Source organism: Schistocerca piceifrons, chromosome 9 (genome assembly GCF_021461385.2).
Source record: "Schistocerca piceifrons isolate TAMUIC-IGC-003096 chromosome 9, iqSchPice1.1, whole genome shotgun sequence".
Classification (NCBI taxonomy): domain Eukaryota; kingdom Metazoa; phylum Arthropoda; class Insecta; order Orthoptera; family Acrididae; genus Schistocerca; species Schistocerca piceifrons.
The window spans coordinates 111,057,725-111,070,665 of NC_060146.1; positions in this window are offsets into that span (position 1 = coordinate 111,057,725).

Genomic DNA, 12,941 nt, shown 5'->3' on the forward strand with positions numbered 1-12,941 from the left:
CAGCAGGTCAACTTGTGTGTGGTTGCAACATTACGGTCCCATTGAGTACATTTTTGGAGAAAGGGACATCAGTTGCACCACAGGGCGGGAGGAGGGTGCTGAGCACGATACATTTTCTCTCTTCGGTAAGCATTTTTTTGTGTTTTATACTTTTGGAATTTTGGTTTTTCATGTTGATTTTAAAATGACCATTTTCATGTTTGAAATGTACTAACTCGGCTGTTCCTCACAGCAGGTCAACTTGTGTGTGGTTGCAACATTACGGTCCCATTGAGTACATTTTTGGAGAAAGAGACATCAGTTGCACCACAGGGCGGGAGGAGGGTGCTTTGCACGATACATTTTCTCTCTTCGGTAATCATTTTTTTGTGTTTTATACTTTTGGAATTTTGGTTTTTCATGTTGATTTTAAAATGACCTTTTTCATGTTTGAAATGTACTAACTCGGTTGTTCCTCACAGCAGGTCAACTTGTGTGTGGTTGCAACATTACGGTCCCATTGAGTACATTTTCGGAGAAAGGGACATCAGTTGCACCACAGGGCGGAAGGAGGATGCTGAGCACGATACATTTTCTCTCTTCGGTAAGCATTTTTTTGTGTTTTATACTTTTGGAATTTTGGTTTTTCATGTTGACTTTAAAATGACCTTTTTCATGTTTGAAATGTACTAACTCGGTTGTTCCTCACAGCAGGTCAAATTGTGTGTGGTTGCAACATTACGGTCCCATTGAGTACATTTTTGGAGAAAGGGACATCAGTTGCACCACAGGGCGGGAGGAGGGTGCTGAGCACGATACATTTTCTCTCTTCGGTAAGCATTTTTTTGTGTTTTATACTTTTGGAATTTTGGTTTTTCATGTTGATTTTAAAATGACCTTTTTCATGTTTGAAATGTACTAACTCGGTTGTTCCTCACAGCAGGTCAACTTGTGTGTGGTTGCAACATTACGGTCCCATTGAGTACATTTTTGGAGAAAGAGACATCATTTGCACCACAGGGCGGGAGGAGGGTGCTTTGCACGATACATTTTCTCCCTTCGGTAATCATTTTTTTGTGTTTTATACTTTTGGAATTTTGGTTTTTCATGTTGATTTTAAAATGACCGTTTTCATGTTTGAAATGTACTAACTCGGTTGTTCCTCACAGCAGGTCAACTTGTGTGTGGTTGCAACATTACGGTCCCATTGAGTACATTTTTGGAGAAAGGGACATCAGTTGCACCACAGGGCGGGAGGAGGGTGCTGAGCACGATACATTTTCTCTCTTCGGTAAGCATTTTTTTGTGTTTTATACTTTTGGAATTTTGGTTTTTCATGTTGATTTTAAAATGACCTTTTTCATGTTTTAAATGTACTAACTCGGTTGTTCCTCACAGCAGGTCAACTTGTGTGTGGTTGCAACATTACGGTCCCATTGAGTACATTTTTGGAGAAAGGGACATCAGTTGCACCACAGGGCGGGAGGAGGGTGCTGAGCACGATACATTTTCTCTCTTCGGTAAGCATTTTTTTGTGTTTTATACTTTTTGAATTTTGGTTTTTCATGTTCATTTTAAAATGACCTTTTTCATGTTTGAAATGTACTAACTCGGTTGTTCCTCACAGCAGGTCAACTTGTGTGTGGTTGCAACATTACGGTCCCATTGAGTACATTTTTGCAGAAAGGGACATCAGTTGCACCACAGGGCGGGAGGTGGGTGCTGAGCACGATACATTTTCTCTCTTCGGTAAGCATGTTTTTGTGTTTTATACTTTTGGAATTTTGGTTTTTCATGTTCATTTTAAAATGACTTTTTTCATGTTTGAAATGTACTAACTCGGTTGTTCCTCACAGCAGGTCAACTTGTGTGTGGTTGCAACATTACGGTCCCATTGAGTACATTTTTGGAGAAAGGGACATCAGTTGCACCACAGGGCGGGAGGAGGGTGCTGAGCACGATACACTTTCTCTCTTCGGTAAGCATTTTTTTGTGTTTTATACTTTTTGAATTTTGGTTTTTCATGTTCATTTTAAAATGACCTTTTTCATGTTTGAAATGTACTAACTCGGTTGTTCCTCACAGCAGGTCAACTTGTGTGTGGTTGCAACATTACGGTCCCATTGAGTACATATTTGGAGAAAGGACATCAGTTGCACCACAGGGCGGGCGGAGGGTGCTGAGCACGATACATTTTCTCTCTTCGGTAAGCATTTTTTTGTGTTTTATACTTTTGGAATTTTGGTTTTTCATGTTGACTTTAAAATGACCTTTTTCATGTTTGAAATGTACTAACTCGGTTGTTCCTCACAGCAGGTCAACTTGTGTGTGGTTGCAACATTACGGTCCCATTGAGTACATTTTTGGAGAAAGGGACATCAGTTGCACCACAGGGCGGGAGGAGGGTGCTGAGCACGATACATTTTCTCTCTTCGGTAAGCATTTTTTTGTGTTTTATACTTTTGGAATTTTGGTTTTTCATGTTGATTTTAAAATGACCTTTTTCATGTTTGAAATGTACTAACTCGGTTGTTCCTCACAGCAGGTCAACTTGTGTGTGGTTGCAACATTACGGTCCCATTGAGTACATTTTTGGAGAAAGGGACATCAGTTGCACCACGGGGCGGGAGGAGGGTGCTGAGCACGATACATTTTCTCTCTTCGGTAAGCATTTTTTTGTGTTTTATACTTTTGGAATTTTGGTTTTTCATGTTGATTTTAAAATGACCTTTTTCATGTTTGAAATGTACTAACTCGGTTGTTCCTCTCAGCAGGTCAACTTGTGTGTGGTTGCAACATTACGGACCCATTGAGTACATTTTTGGAGAAAGGGACATCAGTTGCACCACAGGGTGGGAGGTGGGTGCTGAGCACGATACATTTTCTCTCTTCGGTAAGCATTTTTTTGTGTGTTAAATTTTTGGAATTTTGGTTTTTCATGTTGATTTTAAATGACCTTTTTCATGTTTGAAATGTACTAACTCGGTTGTTCCTCACAGCAGGTCAACTTGTGTGTGGTTGCAACATTACGGTCCCATTGAGTACATTTTTGGAGAAAGGGACATCAGTTGCACCACAGGGCGGGAGGAGGGTGCTGAGCACGATACATTTTCTCTCTTCGGTAAGCATTTTTTTGTGTTTTATACTTTTGGAATTTTGGTTTTTCATGTTGATTTTAAAATTACCTTTTTCATGTTTGAAATGTACTAACTCGGTTGTTCCTCACAGCAGGTCAACTTGTGTGTGGTTGCAACATTACGGTCCCATTGAGTACATTTTTGGAGAAAGGGACATCAGTTGCACCACAGGGCGGGAGGAGGGTGCTTTGCACGATACATTTTCTCTCTTCGGTAAGCATTTTTTTGTGTTTTATACTTTTGGAATTTTGGTTTTTCATGTTGATTTTAAAATGACCTTTTTCATGTTTGAAATGTACTAACTCGGTTGTTCCTCACAGCAGGTCAACTTGTGTGTGGTTGCAACATTATCGTCCCATTGAGTACATTTTTGGAGAAAGTGACATAAGTTGCACCACAGGGCGGGAGGAGGGTGCTGAGCACGATACACTTTCTCTCTTCGGTAAGCATTTTTTGTGTGTTTTATACTTTTGGAATTTTGGTTTTTCATGTTGATTTTAAAATGACCTTTTTCATGTTTGAAATGTACTAACTCGGTTGTTCCTCACAGCAGGTCAACTTGTGTGTGGTTGCAACATTACGGTCCCATTGTGTACATTTTTGGAGAAAGGGACATCAGTTGCACCACAGGGCGGGAGGAGGGTGCTGAGCACGATACATTTTCTCTCTTCGGTTAGCATTTTTTTGTGTTTTATACTTTTGGAATTTTGGTTTTTCATGTTGATTTTAAAATGACCTTTTTCATGTTTGAAATGTACTAACTCGGTTGTTCCTCACAGCAGGTCAACTTGTGTGTGGTTGCAACATTACGGTCCCATTGAGTACATTTTTGGAGAAAGGGACATCAGTTGCATCACATGGCGGGAGGAGGGTGCTGAGCACGATACATTTTCTCTCTTCGGTAAGCATATTTTTGTGTTTTATACTTTTGGAATTTTGGTTTTTCATGTTCATTTTAAAATGATCTTTTTCATGTTTGAAATGTACTAACTCGGTTGTTCCTCACAGCAGGTCAACTTGTGTGTGGTTGCAACATTACGGTCCCATTGAGTACATTTTTGGAGAAAGGGACATCAGTTGCACCACAGGGCGGGAGGAGGGTGCTGAGCACGATACACTTTCTCTCTTCGGTAAGCATTTTTTTGTGTTTTATACTTTTTGAAATTTGGTTTTTCATGTTCATTTTAAAATGACCTTTTTCATGTTTGAAATGTACTAACTCGGTTGTTCCTCACAGCAGGTCAACTTGTGTGTGGTTGCAACATTACGGTCCCATTGAGTACATATTTGGAGAAAGGACATCAGTTGCACCACAGGGCGGGAGCAGGGTGCTGAGCACGATACATTTTCTCTCTTCGGTAAGCATTTTTTTGTGTTTTATACTTTTGGAATTTTGGTTTTTCGTGTTGACTTTAAAATGACTTTTTCATGTTTGAAATGTACTAACTCGATTGTTCCTCACAGCAGGTCAACTTGTGTGTGGTTGCAACATTACGGTCCCATTGAGTACGTTTTTGGAGAAAGGGACATCAGTTGCACCACAGGGCGGGAGGAGGGTGCTGAGCACGATACATTTTCTCTCTTCGGTAAGCATTTTTTTGTGTTTTATACTTTTGGAATTTTGGTTTTTCATGTTGATTTTAAAATGACCTTTTTCATGTTTGAAATGTACTAACTCGGTTGTTCCTCACAGCAGGTCAACTAGTGTGTGGTTGCAACATTACGGTCCCATTGAGTACATTTTTGGAGAAAGGGACATCAGTTGCACCACGGGGCGGGAGGAGGGTGCTGAGCACGATACATTTTCTCTCTTCGGTAAGCATTTTTTTGTGTTTTATACTTTTGGAATTTTGGTTTTTCATGTTGATTTTAAAATGACCTTTTTCATGTTTGAAATGTACTAACTCGGTTGTTCCTCACAGCAGGTCAACTTGTGTGTGGTTGCAACATTACGGACCCATTGAGTACATTTTTGGAGAAAGGGACATCAGTTGCACCACAGGGTGGGAGGTGGGTGCTGAGCACGATACATTTTCTCTCTTCGGTAAGCATTTTTTTGTGTGTTAAACTTTTGGAATTTTGGTTTTTCATGTTGATTTTAAATGACCTTTTTCATGTTTGAAATGTACTAACTCGGTTGTTCCTCACAGCAGGTCAACTTGTGTGTGGTTGCAACATTACGGTCCCATTGAGTACATTTTTGGAGAAAGGGACATCAGTTGCACCACAGGGTGGGAGGAGGGTGCTGAGCACGATACATTTTCTCTCTTCGGTAAGCATTTTTTTGTGTTTTATACTTTTGAATTTTGGTTTTTCATGTTGATTTTAAAATTACCTTTTTCATGTTTGAAATGTACTAACTCGGTTGTTCCTCACAGCAGGTCAACTTGTGTGTGGTTGCAACATTACGGTCCCATTGAGTACATTTTTGGAGAAAGGGACATCAGTTGCACCACAGGGCGGGAGGAGGGTGCTTTGCACGATACATTTTCTCTCTTCGGTAAGCATTTTTTTGTGTTTTATACTTTTGGAATTTTGGTTTTTCATGTTGATTTTAAAATGACCTTTTTCATGTTTGAAATGTACTAACTCGGTTGTTCCTCACAGCAGGTCAACTTGTGTGTGGTTGCAACATTACGGTCCCATTGAGTACATTTTTGGAGAAAGGGACATAAGTTGCACCACAGGGCGGGAGGAGGGTGCTGAGCACGATACACTTTTTCTCTTCGGTAAGCATTTTTTTGTGTTTTATACTTTTGGAATTTTGGTTTTTCATGTTGATTTTGAAATGACCTTTTTCATGTTTGAAATGTACTAACTCGGTTGTTCCTCACAGCAGGTCAACTTGTGTGTGGTTGCAACATTACGGTCCCATTGAGTACATTTATGGAGAAAGGGACATCAGTTGCACCACAGGGCGAGAGGAGGGTGCTGAGCACGATACATTTTCTCTCTTCGGTTAGCATTTTTTTGTGTTTTATACTTTTGGAATTTTGGTTTTTCATGTTGATTTCGAAATGACCTTTTTCATGTTTGAAATGTACTAACTCGGTTGTTCCTCACAGCAGGTCAACTTGTGTGTGGTTGCAACATTACGGTCCCATTGAGTACATTTTTGGAGAAAGGGACATCAGTTGCACCACAGGGCGGGAGGAGGGTGCTGAGCACGATACACTTTCTCTCTTCGGTAAGCATTTTTTTGTGTTTTATACTTTTTGAATTTTGGTTTTTCATGTTCATTTTAAAATGACCTTTTTCATGTTTGAAATGTACTAACTCGGTTGTTCCTCACAGCAGGTCAACTTGTGTGTGGTTGCAACATTACGGTCCCATTGAGTACATATTTGGAGAAAGGACATCAGTTGCACCACAGGGCGGGAGCAGGGTGCTGAGCACGATACATTTTCTCTCTTCGGTAAGCATTTTTTTGTGTTTTATACTTTTGGAATTTTGGTTTTTCATGTTGACTTTAAAATGATTTTTTCATGTTTGAAATGTACTAACTCGATTGTTCCTCACAGCAGGTCAACTTGTGTGTGGTTGCAACATTACGGTCCCATTGAGTACATTTTTGGAGAAAGGGACATCAGTTGCACCACGGGGCGGGAGGAGGGTGCTGAGCACGATACATTTTCTCTCTTCGGTAAGCATTTTTTTGTGTTTTATACTTTTGGAATTTTGGTTTTTCATGTTGATTTTAAAATGACCTTTTTCATGTTTGAAATGTACTAACTCGGTTGTTCCTCACAGCAGGTCAACTTGTGTGTGGTTGCAACATTACGGACCCATTGAGTACATTTTTGGAGAAAGGGACATCAGTTGCACCACAGGGTGGGAGGTGGGTGCTGAGCACGATACATTTTCTCTCTTCGGTAAGCATTTTTTTGTGTGTTAAACTTTTGGAATTTTGGTTTTTCATGTTGATTTTAAATGACCTTTTTCATGTTTGAAATGTACTAACTCGGTTGTTCCTCACAGCAGGTCAACTTGTGTGTGGTTGCAACATTACGGTCCCATTGAGTACATTTTTGGAGAAAGGGACATCAGTTGCACCACAGGGCGGGAGGAGGGTGTTGAGCACGATACATTTTCTCTCTTCGGTAAGCATTTTTTTGTGTTTTATACTTTTGAATTTTGGTTTTTCATGTTGATTTTAAAATTACCTTTTTCATGTTTGAAATGTACTAACTCGGTTGTTCCTCACAGCAGGTCAACTTGTGTGTGGTTGCAACATTACGGTCCCATTGAGTACATTTTTGGAGAAAGGGACATCAGTTGCACCACAGGGCGGGAGGAGGGTGCTTTGCACGATACATTTTCTCTCTTCGGTAAGCATTTTTTTGTGTTTTATACTTTTGGAATTTTGGTTTTTCATGTTGATTTTAAAATGACCTTTTTCATGTTTGAAATGTACTAACTCGGTTGTTCCTCACAGCAGGTCAACTTGTGTGTGGTTGCAACATTACGGTCCCATTGAGTACATTTTTGGAGAAAGGGACATAAGTTGCACCACAGGGCGGGAGGAGGGTGCTGAGCACGATACACTTTCTCTCTTCGGTAAGCATTTTTTTGTGTTTTATACTTTTGGAATTTTGGTTTTTCATGTTGATTTTGAAATGACCTTTTTCATGTTTGAAATGTACTAACTCGGTTGTTCCTCACAGCAGGTCAACTTGTGTGTGGTTGCAACACTACGGTCCCATTGAGTACATTTTTGGAGAAAGGGACATCAGTTGCACCACAGGGCGGGAGGAGGGTGCTGAGCACGATACATTTTCTCTCTTCGGTAAGCATTTTTCTGTGTCTTATACTTTTGGAATTTTGGTTTTTCACGTTAATTTTAAAATGACATTTTTCATGTTTGAAATGTACTTACTCGGTTGTTCCTCACAGCAGGTCAACTTGTGTGTGGTTGCAACATTACGGTCCCATTGAGTACATTTTTGGAGAAAGGGACATCAGTTGCACCACAGGGCGGGAGGAGGGTGCTGAGCACGATACATTTCCTCTCTTCGGTAAGCATTTTTTTGTGTTTTATACTTTTGGAATTTTGGTTTTTCATGTTGATTTTAAAATGACCTTCTTCATGTTTTAAATGTACTAACTCGGTTGTTCCTCACAGCAGGTCAACTTGTGTGTGGTTGCAACATTATGGTCCCATTGAGTACATTTTTGGAGAAAGGGACATCAATTGCACCACAGGGCGGGAGGAGGGTGCTGAGCACGATACATTTTCTCTCTTCGGTAAGCATTTTTTTGTGTTTTATACTTTTGGAATTTTGGTTTTTCATGTTGATTTTAAAATGACCTTTTTCATGTTTGAAATGTACTAACTCGGTTGTTCCTCACAGCAGGTCAACTTGTGTGTGGTTGCAACATTACGGTCCCATTGAGTACATTTTTGGAGAAAGGGACATCAGTTGCACCACAGGGCGGGAGGAGGGTGCTGAGCACGATACATTTTCTCTCTTCGGTAAGCATTTTTTTGTGTTTTATACTTTTGCAATTTTGGTTTTTCATGTTGATTTTAAAATGACCTTTTTCATGTTTGAAATGTACTAACTCGGTTGTTCCTCACAGCAGGTCAACTTGTGTGTGGTTGCAACATTACGGTCCCATTGAGTACATTTTTGGAGAAAGGGACATCAGTTGCACCACAGGGCGGGAGGAGGGTGCTGATCACGATACATTTTCTCTCTTCGGTAAGCATTTTTTTGTGTTTTATACTTTTGGAATTTTGGTTTTTCATGTTGATTTTAAAATGACCTTTTTCATGTTTGAAATGTACTAACTCGTTTTTTCCTCACAGCAGGTCAACTTGTGTGTGGTTGCAACATTACGGTCCCATTGAGTACATTTTTGGAGAAAGGGACATCAGTTGCACCACAGGGCGGGAGGAGGGTGCTGAGCACGATACATTTTCTCTCTTCGGTAAGCATTTTTTTGTGTTTTATACTTTTGGAATTTTGGTTTTTCATGTTGATTTTAAAATGACCTTTTTCATGTTTGAAATGTACTAACTCGGTTGTTCCTCACAGCAGGTCAACTTGTGTGTGGTTGCAACATTACGGACCCATTGAGTACATTTTTGGAGAAAGGGACATCAGTTGCACCACAGGGTGGGAGGTGGGTGCTGAGCACGATACATTTTCTCTCTTCGGTAAGCATTTTTTTGTGTGTTAAACTTTTGGAATTTTGGTTTTTCATGTTGATTTTAAATGACCTTTTTCATGTTTGAAATGTACTAACTCGGTTGTTCCTCACAGCAGGTCAACTTGTGTGTGGTTGCAACATTACGGTCCCATTGAGTACATTTTTGGAGAAAGGGACATCAGTTGCACCACAGGGCGGGAGGAGGGTGCTGAGCACGATACACTTTCTCTCTTCGGTAAGCATTTTTTTGTGTTTTATACTTTTTGAATTTTGGTTTTTCATGTTCATTTTAAAATGACCTTTTTCATGTTTGAAATGTAGTAACTCGGTTGTTCCTCACAGCAGGTCAACTTGTGTGTGGTTGCAACATTACGGTCCCATTGAGTACATATTTGGAGAAAGGACATCAGTTGCACCACAGGGCGGGAGCAGGGTGCTGAGCACGATACATTTTCTCTCTTCGGTAAGCATTTTTTTGTGTTTTATACTTTTGGAATTTTGGTTTTTCATGTTGACTTTAAAATGACTTTTTCATGTTTGAAATGTACTAACTCGATTGTTCCTCACAGCAGGTCAACTTGTGTGTGGTTGCAACATTACGGTCCCATTGAGTACATTTTTGGAGAAAGGGACATCAGTTGCACCACAGGGCGGGAGGAGGGTGCTGAGCACGATACATTTTCTCTCTTCGGTAAGCATTTTTTTGTGTTTTATACTTTTGGAATTTTGGTTTTTCATGTTGATTTTAAAATGACCTTTTTCATGTTTGAAATGTACTAACTCGGTTGTTCCTCACAGCAGGTCAACTTGTGTGTGGTTGCAACATTACGGTCCCATTGAGTACATTTTTGGAGAAAGGGACATCAGTTGCACCACGGGGCGGGAGGAGGGTGCTGAGCACGATACATTTTCTCTCTTCGGTAAGCATTTTTTTGTGTTTTATACTTTTGGAATTTTGGTTTTTCATGTTTATTTTAAAATGACCTTTTTCATGTTTGAAATGTACTAACTCGGTTGTTCCTCACAGCAGGTCAACTTGTGTGTGGTTGCAACATTACGGACCCATTGAGTACATTTTTGGAGAAAGGGACATCAGTTGCACCACAGGGTGGGAGGTGGGTGCTGAGCACGATACATTTTCTCTCTTCGGTAAGCATTTTTTTGTGTGTTAAACTTTTGGAATTTTGGTTTTTCATGTTGATTTTAAATGACCTTTTTCATGTTTGAAATGTACTAACTCGGTTGTTCCTCACAGCAGGTCAACTTGTGTGTGGTTGCCACATTACGGTCCCATTGAGTACATTTTTGGAGAAAGGGACATCAGTTGCACCACAGGGCGGGAGGAGGGTGTTGAGCACGATACATTTTCTCTCTTCGGTAAGCATTTTTTTGTGTTTTATACTTTTGAATTTTGGTTTTTCATGTTGATTTTAAAATTACCTTTTTCATGTTTGAAATGTACTAACTCGGTTGTTCCTCACAGCAGGTCAACTTGTGTGTGGTTGCAACATTACGGTCCCATTGAGTACATTTTTGGAGAAAGGGACATCAGTTGCACCACAGGGCGGGAGGAGGGTGCTTTGCACGATACATTTTCTCTCTTCGGTAAGCATTTTTTTGTGTTTTATACTTTTGGAATTTTGGTTTTTCATGTTGATTTTAAAATGACCTTTTTCATGTTTGAAATGTACTAACTCGGTTGTTCCTCACAGCAGGTCAACTTGTGTGTGGTTGCAACATTACGGTCCCATTGAGTACATTTTTGGAGAAAGGGACATAAGTTGCACCACAGGGCGGGAGGAGGGTGCTGAGCACGATACACTTTCTCTCTTCGGTAAGCATTTTTTTGTGTTTTATACTTTTGGAATTTTGGTTTTTCATGTTGATTTTGAAATGACCTTTTTCATGTTTGAAATGTACTAACTCGGTTGTTCCTCACAGCAGGTCAACTTGTGTGTGGTTGCAACACTACGGTCCCATTGAGTACATTTATGGAGAAAGGGACATCAGTTGCACCACAGGGCGGGAGGAGGGTGCTGAGCACGATACATTTTCTCTCTTCGGTTAGCATTTTTTTGTGTTTTATACTTTTGGAATTTTGGTTTTTCATGTTGATTTTAAAATGACCTTTTTCATGTTTGAAATGTACTAACTCGGTTGTTCCTCACAGCAGGTCAACTTGTGTGTGGTTGCAACATTACGGTCCCATTGAGTACATTTTTGGAGAAAGGGACATCAGTTGCACCACAAGGCGGGAGGAGGGTGCTGAGCACGATACATTTTCTCTCTTCGGTAAGCATTTTTTTGTGTTTTATACTTTTGGAATTTTGGTTTTTCATGTTGATTTTAAAATGACCTGTTTCATGTTTGAAATGTACTAACTCGGTTGTTCCTCACAGCAGGTCAACTTGTGTGTGGTTGCAACATTACGGTCCCATTGAGTACATTTTTGGAGAAAGGGACATCAGTTGCACCACAGGGCGGGAGGAGGGTGCTGAGCACGATACATTTTCTCTCTTCGGTAAGCATTTTTCTGTGTCTTATACTTTTGGAATTTTGGTTTTTCACGTTAATTTTAAAATGACCTTTTTCATGTTTGAAATGTACTTACTCGGTTGTTCCTCACAGCAGGTCAACTTGTGTGTGGTTGCAACATTACGGTCCCATTGAGTACATTTTTGGAGAAAGGGACATCAGTTGCACCACAGGGCGGGAGGAGGGTGCTGAGCACGATACATTTTCTCTCTTCGGTAAGCATTTTTTTGTGTTTTATACTTTTGGAATTTTGGTTTTTCATGTTGATTTTAAAATGACCTTTTTCATGTTTTAAATGTACTAACTCGGTTGTTCCTCACAGCAGGTCAACTTGTGTGTGGTTGCAACATTAGGGTCCCATTGAGTACATTTTTGGAGAAAGGGACATCAATTGCACCACAGGGCGGGAGGAGGGTGCTGAGCACGATACATTTTCTCTCTTCGGTAAGCATTTTTTTGTGTTTTATACTTTTGGAATTTTGGTTTTTCATGTTGATTTTAAAATGACCTTTTTCATGTTTGCAATGTACTAACTCGGTTGTTCCTCACAGCAGGTCAACTTGTGTGTGGTTGCAACATTACGGTCCCATTGAGTACATTTTTGGAGAAAGGGACATCAGTTGCACCACAGGGCGGGAGGAGGGTGCTGAGCACGATACATTTTCTCTCTTCGGTAAGCATTTTTTTGTGTTTTATACTTTTGCAATTTTGGTTTTTCATGTTGATTTTAAAATGACCTTTTTCATGTTTGAAATGTACTAACTCGGTTGTTCCTCACAGCAGGTCAACTTGTGTGTGGTTGCAACATTACGGTCCCATTGAGTACATTTTTGGAGAAAGGGACATCAGTTGCACCACAGGGCGGGAGGAGGGTGCTGAGCACGATACATTTTCTCTCTTCGGTAAGCATTTTTTTGTGTTTTATACTTTTGGAATTTTGGTTTTTCATGTTGATTTTAAAATGACCTTTTTCATGTTTGAAATGTACTAACTCGGTTGTTCCTCACAGCAGGTCAACTTGTGTGTGGTTGCAACATTACGGTCCCATTGAGTACATTTTTGGAGAAAGGGACATCAGTTGCACCACGGGGCGGGAGGAGGGTGCTGAGCACGATACATTTTCTCTCTTCGGTAAGC